The sequence below is a fragment of the Oreochromis aureus genome, unplaced genomic scaffold (assembly GCF_013358895.1).
Source record: "Oreochromis aureus strain Israel breed Guangdong unplaced genomic scaffold, ZZ_aureus HiC_scaffold_24, whole genome shotgun sequence".
Classification (NCBI taxonomy): domain Eukaryota; kingdom Metazoa; phylum Chordata; class Actinopteri; order Cichliformes; family Cichlidae; genus Oreochromis; species Oreochromis aureus.
This window is the reverse complement of record NW_024108808.1, coordinates 41,587-51,015: the sequence shown is the minus strand read 5'-3', so window position 1 is coordinate 51,015 and position 9,429 is coordinate 41,587. Positions and strand designations below refer to the sequence as shown.

The window sequence follows — 9,429 nt, the reverse complement described above, 5'->3', positions numbered from 1 at the left end:
CAACATTCTCCTCATGATTCAGCAGTATGAAATGTCAAGAAACAGTGTAACACATTCAACAGTGTTGAGTAATACAGGTCAATCCAATAGATCTAATGATTTTCACACTCTTTTAAGTCAGAAGTATAATGCAAACTAAAACTACATACTGATCACACACTCTATATTAAGGGGTATAATATGATCTACAGCAGTATCATAATTCAACTACTTTGATTACATATATAAGGTAACATATGATAACAGAATAATCTCACAACGCATACAGCCGGCTGTAGCTTTTCAGCTCACAGCCCGACAACACAACAGCAGAGAGAGCACAGACTTTAAGGCGGCGAGGCGGGTGCCGCTCAGGTGCGTCCGACTCCCATTCAGCGGCACTGCAGACCACGCCCCGCCACACACATTATTAACAAGGTAAAATAGATATTTAGGCAGAATTTTGCAAATATCTATTTTTTTTTAGCTGACATAGTGCTTTTTTCCAATTACTTTTTAAAAGGGTGGCGGCTCACAACAGTTTTTGTTTGCTACATGGATCATTTTAGTTCAGCTGGGTGTCTTTGCTTTTGTTATATTTCTTTAAGAGTTCAAAATGTGTTAATTACATAAAATGTAATTTTCTCTGTAGCACTTCATGGATTTCATAAGCAACACACCTTAGTTGCTCTGTGGATTCTTTTAAAAAGCAGTTAAAAACTTTTCTGTTCAAACAAGCCTTTTGTTGATCTACGTATTTTATATTCTTTACATTATTTACATTTGATCTTTTACATTGTGTATAATGTCTATTGATTGTATTGTTTATTTTAATATTTGTGTACAGCGCTTTGTGACTGCCTGTCTGTGAAAAGCGCTTAATAAATAAACTTTACTTACTTACTTTAGTTGTTCACACAAAGCACAAAGGTAAAAAAAAACAATATATACAGTGTTATCTTCATTTTAGATTTCAAAAAGTATTTGCGGCTCCCAGTGTTTTCCTTTGCGTGGAAACCGGGTCCAAGTGGCTCTTTGGGTGTTAAAGGTTGCAGACCCCTGGACTAGGTCATTGAATCAGTGTCTGTTGTGAGTCTCAAGTAAGTTGCTTGCAATGATATTTAAGGTCCAGCAGGTGTCAGTATGGAGCAGAACAGCAACACTGTGTTGACACAGTATCGATACAGTTTGGGGAATGTGCTGAAACGCTTCACGAGGCCTCATCTACCCATCATTACACAATCCTGTAGTGATGGCCCGCTTGAAGCTGACGCTCCGGAGCGTGTGTCGAAAAAAACAACACACTGGTTCAGAAGCACTGTGTCGAGGCTTGATTCGTTTGGCAAAAGTCACGTGACCAGTGACGTCCGAAGCTTCATTACGCACGTAATCGCTTCGGTACCTGATTCAAATGGAACGAAGTGAATCATTCACGGGATTTGTGGAGTGTTTTGATGGTGACAGATAGCGAACCACTGATCATTCTACTGAGAGATTTGGTTCTGTTGTGTGGGAGTATTTTGAGTTGATTCTGGTCAATCGGGTGGGTTTTCCAGCTTTGTGTTCTGGCTGTTTGCTTTTGTTTTGTGCGTCTTTATTTTATCTGAAAACGGGAAAAACTTAAAATGTCAAAAATCTGCTTTTCATAATATAAATATCATTAAATAACTTTAGAAAACTTCCATTTGACTCGTAACATTTAATGTTATAAAAGATATATTTTATTTTAAAAATAATCTTAAAATGTTAGTCTACAAAATGTGCAGCAATTTAATTTATTTATTCTCTTTAGCTGATAGTTTGTGGAGCCCAGGTAGACTGCATAACTGCATCTCTACCAGTTTCTCTGCACTCCAGCCTCTTCTGTGCCATGTGAAGGGATTTTCCTTAAGGCAGGAGAAATTATCTTAACGAAAAGGAAGAGGTTCGCCATCGCACAGTGGAACAAATTCTCTTCTTAAATAAAAATGAAAAGGGTTACCTTAAATGCATCATGTTTTTAATTTGCAAGTTTATAAGCATTTTCCCTTTCCATTTCACAATCAATTCTGCCCCCAGGTCAAAAATATGTATAGGAAAATTTCGCTAATATAATATTATTTATAAATATGCCCGTCTAGCAATTAATTGCATAAATACATGGAGGCAGGACCTCACAGCAGAAGCATACTCCATAATGTGCATTATTATATGTATGTTATATGCAAGGTGGTATTTTTCAGTTATTGTATTTACCAACATCAAGAAGTCACAAGCAAAGAAAGACTAAACCATGGTGCATGTTCAAACAAAGAAAGTTTACTGGTCAAAATTATTTATTAAACAAATAAACTACATTTTTTAACACCAAAAAATACACGTTCAAAGCAACACAACAGCAGCCCAATATCAGACAGAGTTCCACTCTGTAGAGTGGGCAATCATTATGAAGCAGTTGGTTTTAGTTTGTGGATTCAAGCTGCTCTTCATATTTTTGGACACAAGATGTCACCAGAGAGGACTGTGTTGAAAAGCTTCGAGTAATGAACCATTTTTCACTACAAGCTTCAGTGCTTCAGAAAGCTTCATTTGGCCATCACTACAATCCTGTAACAAAAGAGGGAAACGGTCGTCAAGGTCCACCCTACTAAATGCCACATTATGATAAACGCAAGAGTACCACTTACCATTCTCTAAAGGGCAATACTAAAATGAGTAGCTTTCCTGAGGAGATCTGCAGTGCCTAATGCTCTCAGCCACCTTGGATGGGAAAAGACTGCCAAATGCCTTCCTGTGGTAGTGAAGCGCAGCTGTTTCTTATAAGGCCGCTAATTATCAGCTGGGAAGGTGTGGATGTTAGTGCTACATTCGTGGACATCACGTAAAATCCTACCCCAGAATCTACTTCACTACATTGAGCATAACTGTCCTTTAATTTTTGCTGAATATTGCAGCAGATAGAGATGAAACTTGGCACAGAGGTATAGTAGGTATACCAGAGTAAGAATGTGTTGAAAGTTTGACATCAACTATCAAGGATGATTTTTCCCGAATTTTTGAATTTGATTCAACCAGACTGTCCCAATGCAATGTGTGCATGCTTGAGTACATTAGCATGTATATTTGCAATCGGGAAATAAGAAGAAAAGGTGCTGCCGTAAAGAATAGTGTAGAAGGACAAGAAAATTTTTGTGGCGGATGAAAGGCGGCTGGCTTTACCGCAGCTCACAAATGACGGCTCACTTGACTGTGATAGTTTACTCAACTTCTCCAAGTGTCCGTTGTCTTGCCACCTTCCTAATCCCTCTCTCTTCTTTTCTCAGACATGTCCAATTGCTCCTGTAAATTCCCAGTTTCTGACCCACTCACCCAAGGCCAGTGTTGGGGAGTAACGGAATACATGTACAGGCGTTAAGTATTTAAAATACAAAATATGAGTAACTGTATTCCGTTACAGTTACCGTTTCTAAAGGTGGTATTCGGAATGCAGTTACTTTGTTGAAATACAGAGATTACACGGCTGTCTTTTCCTGTTTTAAATGTTAGGCTATGTCTCAATCTCGCGGCCAATGTCACCCCTACTCGTGGCCCGCATAATGACATGAAGAAATATTTTTTTAAATTATTATTCAAAAAATTATTTAATATGAAGGCAATTGACTATGTGCACGTTAGCATATGCTATTTCCGGTGCGGAAACTCCTGTGTGGAGCTTTGTTTCTGGTGTCCTATTCGCGCCTGGTTTACGGTCCAAAACAAGTTAAGTAAATGAATGAATCAAGCGGCGATTTACATTTCTATAGATGTCTTGGGCATTAACCCAATATATCTGTAAATGATGTTCATCGACTTGTCGATATTTTTTCCCCCGCGCCTCAGAGCAAAAGAGAAAAGGGATTCAAATGTTATATTTCTCAGCTGTCCCTCGTTTATCGCGGGTGTTATGTTCTAAAAATAACCAGCGATAGGTGAAATCAAGTAGCCAATTTTATTTTTTGACGGAGCAAAACGTTTCGTGGACATCGTGGACATACAGTACTGCACTTCAGAGTCACACTGCTAGCGATCGATGCAGCGATTCTGTACTGTACAGGAGAGACGTCACGGAGGACATCGTCTGCAGCGATCAGGACGCAGGACACAATGTGATGTAAAAAAAAATAAGCATGCAAACTTGCACTAAAAAATCTGCGAAACAGCGAGGTAAAAGGTGAACCGCGTTATTAGCGAGGGACCACTATAATTTTTAAGGTAAGTCACAACATACCCTTCATACATACTAATGTATAGAAACCCTTACCAGCAATCGTTCATTTTTTGTGTGGCTTTTTTTCACGATTTGTTAACATGCTGTGTAGGTGTGTACTTGACCAGCTGATATCGACATAACGGGGAAACATCTGGTTTGACTATTCTTCACCTGTAGTTTGAATGCTGAACATTTGCCTGTTTAAATCATAAGACCAGTCACTATACAGAGATGTGCTTCTGAATGTGGACGATGTGTCTTCTGCATGCAGTAATGCAGTTCTGCTTGTGTTGAGTGATGTAAACAACTGATCGATCTAAACTCTTTAAACGTCAAAATTGATCATTAGATTTTTTATGACACAACAGTGGTGCGTGTTCCCACCTTCTGCTCTTTGTAACTTAACGTGATCTTTCCGTTTTCGAGTTTTGGACATGATTTTTGAGTATATCTTCGCAGTAGCGATTGACCGCAAAGTAAAGCTACCGGAAATGTACAACCCCACATCCAGTCTCAAACCAGGAAGTTAGCATTTTCTCATGCACAGGGTCAATAGGCAGAGTGTTACAGGCATAGCCCTAAAGAATGTAGCCTCATGGGCAGTGTAGTCCGTGCTGCAGGGAGAATGGACTGTCATACCCGTTATGAGTCTGAGAGTGCAAGGGAGGGAGAAAAAGAGTCGAAAAAGTACGAGTTGTCACCCACCAGAAATGGGAGATGGAAATATAATAATAACCACTGCAGCCAAAAACAGTGCCTGACGAGCCCAGTTGTAAGTAAGCTATTAGGACTTGACTGTACACTTTGTCTGTGTTTTGCTCCGAAACAATAAGTTCTGTTGGAGCAGCCTTTCAACGCCTCTCTCTGTCTCTCGCTAGCAAAGTTGACCCACACAACAAAGTAAAGCTAGTTTTCAGCTATGAGCCCAACATGGAACCCGACGTATTAGCCAGAGGTCCCTTTACTATGGTTCTGAGCCGCGGACCTCTTTTTTTATACGTGCAGAATAGTTTTCTATACGAGATCGCTGCAAAAAGTGCAGCCTTACCTGATGTCCACCCTACTGTTACTCATTTTATATTAAGATTTAAAAATGTTGTTGGTATTGGTATGGTGAGTAGCCTTCAGTAATTGTAATAAATCACACAGCAATAGTACATTCATGTAGTTGTAAAAACCATGATAATATATTAAGTAATCCAAAGTATTCAGAATACGTTATTCTCACTGAGTAACGTAACGGAATACGTTACAAAATATATTTTGGGGTATGTATTCTGTAATCTCTAGTGGAACACATTTTAAACCTTCCCAACATTGCCCAATTCCACACCTATAAGCCACCCATCCCCCGCTCCAGTCACTCTTTGCTTTGTATTAATCTTTGTTTGCTTAATAAACACTGTAAAAGATACTTGCCATCTCTATTGTGGTTGTGCTTTTGAGTCCAGTTTTGCTATTGGCCTGCGGCCACTGTAACAATTCTGAAGTAACCAGGTGAGGCAAGATTATAATGACCTTTTTACACCACAGTACACTTGGCACTGGTCCTTTGTTTAAAATTTCTTACACAATGAGTAAAAAATTGCGTTAAAGCTGAAAGTCTGCATTTTAATCACATATTCATACAGTATTTCGATATTAAATTAGTGCAGTCAGTGTTAATCTCGTTAAAATGACGTTAAACCCATAACCCCATTAACGCGGCAAATCTCCGTTAGCGAGTTAACACGAACGCTAACGCATTAATGAGCTGACCACACTAATGCGTTGACGAGCTAACAACGCTAATGCGTTGACGAGCTAACCATGCTAACACGTTGACGCCATGCAGCCCCTCGCATGGGGCGATTCGCTTTAACTTGCTAATGTAGATTTGCTGCAGTAATGCAGTTATGGCGTTAACGTCATTTTAACGAGATTAACGCTGACAGCACTGGTTTGAATGTACTGTGATTTTATTCACAGGCAACACTTTTAACAAAAACTGGCCTCACAAGATCCAGCATGCAATCTATCATGTTGAACAATCAGATGTAAAAATTAGTTTGATTTATTGGAGACTGTTGTTCCCATGCCTATTTTGAGAAAAAGTCAACATGCAGTTGTTGTTTCAAGACAAACATCACCACGCTTTGTTTATGTGCTGAAAAAGAAAATGTTTCCTTATGAAACCAATTCTTAAATACAAATTCAACAAATCAGCTACACAAGGCATTTTGTAGAAGATAAGTTACAACTTATGAAGGTTGGCTAAGACACACTTTTTATTGCATACTGTAAAGCAAACATAACACAACCTGGCACTCATAACATAAGCATTTCATGACTTGTTGGTGCCTCCATTCACAGATGTGTCTGTATCAGGATGGGTCTAAACAACATGGTGTAAATGCAGTTGCTGGTGAGCCTCATTTCCTGTAGGAGGTGAACAAGAGCAGAGATCTGTTTCCCTTCAGAGCACAGAGGTTGTTTCTGTTCAGAGGAAGTGAAACTGTCTGACAGTCACTGAGAGACGGTGAAACGGCACAGCACATGAATCAAATGGACCAAACAAAATTCTGCTGTTCAGTCTGTTTGGATCTACTGAAGGATCCGGTGACTATTCCTGTGGACACAGCTACTGCATGAACTGTATTAAAAGCTTCTGGGATGAAGAGGAAGAGAAGAAAATCTACAGCTGCCCTCAGTGCCGGAAGACTTTCACAGCGAGGCCTGTCCTGGTGAAAAACACCATGTTAGCAGATTTAGTGGAGGAGCTGAAGAAGACTGGACTCCAAGCTGCTCCTGCTGATCACTGCTATGCTGGACCTGAAGATGTGGCCTGTGATGTCTGCACTGGGAGAAAAATGAAAGCCTTCAAGTCCTGTTTAGTCTGTCTGGCATCTTACTGTGAGAAACACCTTCAGCCTCATTATGATTCACCTACATTCAAGAAACACAAGCTGGTGGAGCCCTCCAAGAAGCTCCAGGAGAACATCTGCTCTCGTCATGATAAGGTGATGAAGATGTTCTGCCGTACTGATCAGCAGAGTATCTGTTATCTCTGCCCTGTGGATGAACATAAAGGCCACGACACAGTCTCAGCTGCAGCAGAAAGGACTGAGAGGCAGAGAGAGCTGGAGGTGAGTCGACAAAACATCCAGCAGAGAATCCAGGACAGAGAGAAAGATGTGAAGCTGCTTCAACAGGAGGTGGAGGCCATCAATCAGTCTGCTGATCAAACAGTGGAGCACAGTAAGAAGATCTTCACTGAACTGATCCATCTCATCCAGAAAAGAAAGTCTGATGTGAAGCAGCAGATCAGATCCCAGCAGGAAACTGAAGTGAGTCGAGTCAAAGAGCTTGAGGAGAAGCTGGAGCAGGAGATCACTGAGCTGAAGAGGAAAGATGCTGAGCTGAAGCAGCTCTCACACACAGAGGATCACATCCAGTTTCTACACAACTACCCCTCACTGTCAGCACTCAGTGAGTCTACAGACTCATCCAGCATCAATATCCGTCCTCTGAGCAACTTTGAGGATGTGACAGCAGCTGTGTCAGAGGTCAGAGATAAACTACAGGACATTCTGAGAGAGGAATGGACAAACATCTCACTGACAGTCACTGAAGTGGATGTTTTACTGTCAGATGCACCAAAGCCAAAGACCAGAGCTGGATTCTTAAAATATTCATGTGAAATCACACTGGATCCAAACACAGCAAACAAACAGCTGTTATTATCAGAGGGGAACAGAAAAGCAACATTAAAGTTATTTCAACATTCTTATTCTGATCATCCAGACAGATTCAATTATTTGTGTCAGGTCCTGAGTAGAGAGAGTCTGACTGGACGTTGTTACTGGGAGGTGGAGTGGAGAGGGAGAGGAGTTTGTGTAGCAGTCGCATACAAGAATATCAGCAGAAAAGAATCGGGTAATGAATGTTTATTTGGACATAATGGCAAATCTTGGTCATTAGATTATATCAACAACAGTTATAAATTTTGGTACAACAAGATCCAAACTCGTGTCTCAGGTCCTCGTTCCTCCAGAGTAGGAGTGTACCTGGATCACAGAGCAGGTATTTTGTCCTTCTACAGCGTCTCTGAAACCATGACTCTCCTCCACAGAGTCCAGACAACATTCACTCAGCCGCTCTACGCTGGAATTAGGATTTACAGTTATGGAGACACTGCTGAGTTCATTAAACTGACATAGACTGAAGTCTTTCATATTGTGGGTTTAAATCTGTATTTTAGTTTCATTTTATTTTCTCTCCATCATTTCTGCACAGAGATCAGCTGTCAGTCAAACATTCTCTTGATGTTTCTGAGTTTTTAAAGGAGATCTTTCCTGTGACTGTTTATGGAGGCTATCACTGCTCATCATCATTTTGATTTACTAAAATATTTCTCCACATGAAAATGTAAACTTCTCTATCCTCTAAATGTTTCTGGAATATTTGTATTGAAAAATGTCGACATTTCTCTTTATGAGTATGGCAGACCATGTGTGTGTGTTTGTGTTTGTTTTTGTCAAAATCATCAAACAAATGAGGAAAAACTGTGATTTTAATGAATGAATTCATATATTGTGTTGATGTTTTATTGTGTGAATAAACTGGAAGGTTTAACTATAAATCAAACTTTGTTCAAAGTCTTTTCTTCTGTCTTCATTCCAGGATCTCACTCAAATCTGATGCAGAAAATATGAAACTAATCTGAGAGAATAACTGAAGCAGTTTTCCTCCTGAAGCATCACAAAGTTCAGAGTTCATGTTTAGAGCAGAAGATTCAGCAGTCGCTCTGTGACCTTTCGACTTTCTTCACTAAAACAGCTTCATTACAGAGAAACAAGTCACATTTTCTTCATGTTCTTAAGTCCTTTCAGATGTTTGTAATGGTCCTTGAATGCAGCATCAGTGTTACAGGTTGTGACTCCTGTGAACAAACTGACACAGTGTGATAGTACACATATTTAAATCTGTCTTTACTGATGATGTTGAAGCTGCTGAAGGCTCAGTGAAGTTTGTCTTCCTGCAGGTTAACAAGTGAAATCTGAAAGTGATGCACAACACAAGAGGGCGCCTTACTCTACCAAATGGACCATCCCAGCCTTGCCGTAATGGTCTATTTGATTCACCTTTTATTGTTTATTTTATTTTATTTTCACTTGCTAAATACGGGACAGACTTGACTGGGGAAAAGAAAAGGGAGAAAGAAAGAGGGACGAAAAACAGCG

The 9,429-nt window shown here is 39.9% G+C and overlaps 1 pseudogene; it reads left to right on the top strand.

The window, feature by feature from the left end:
• Window positions 1-6,563: 6,563 nt before the first annotated feature.
• On the top strand, window positions 6,564-8,990 carry LOC120436827 (annotated as a pseudogene).
• Window positions 8,991-9,429: the final 439 nt, after the last annotated feature.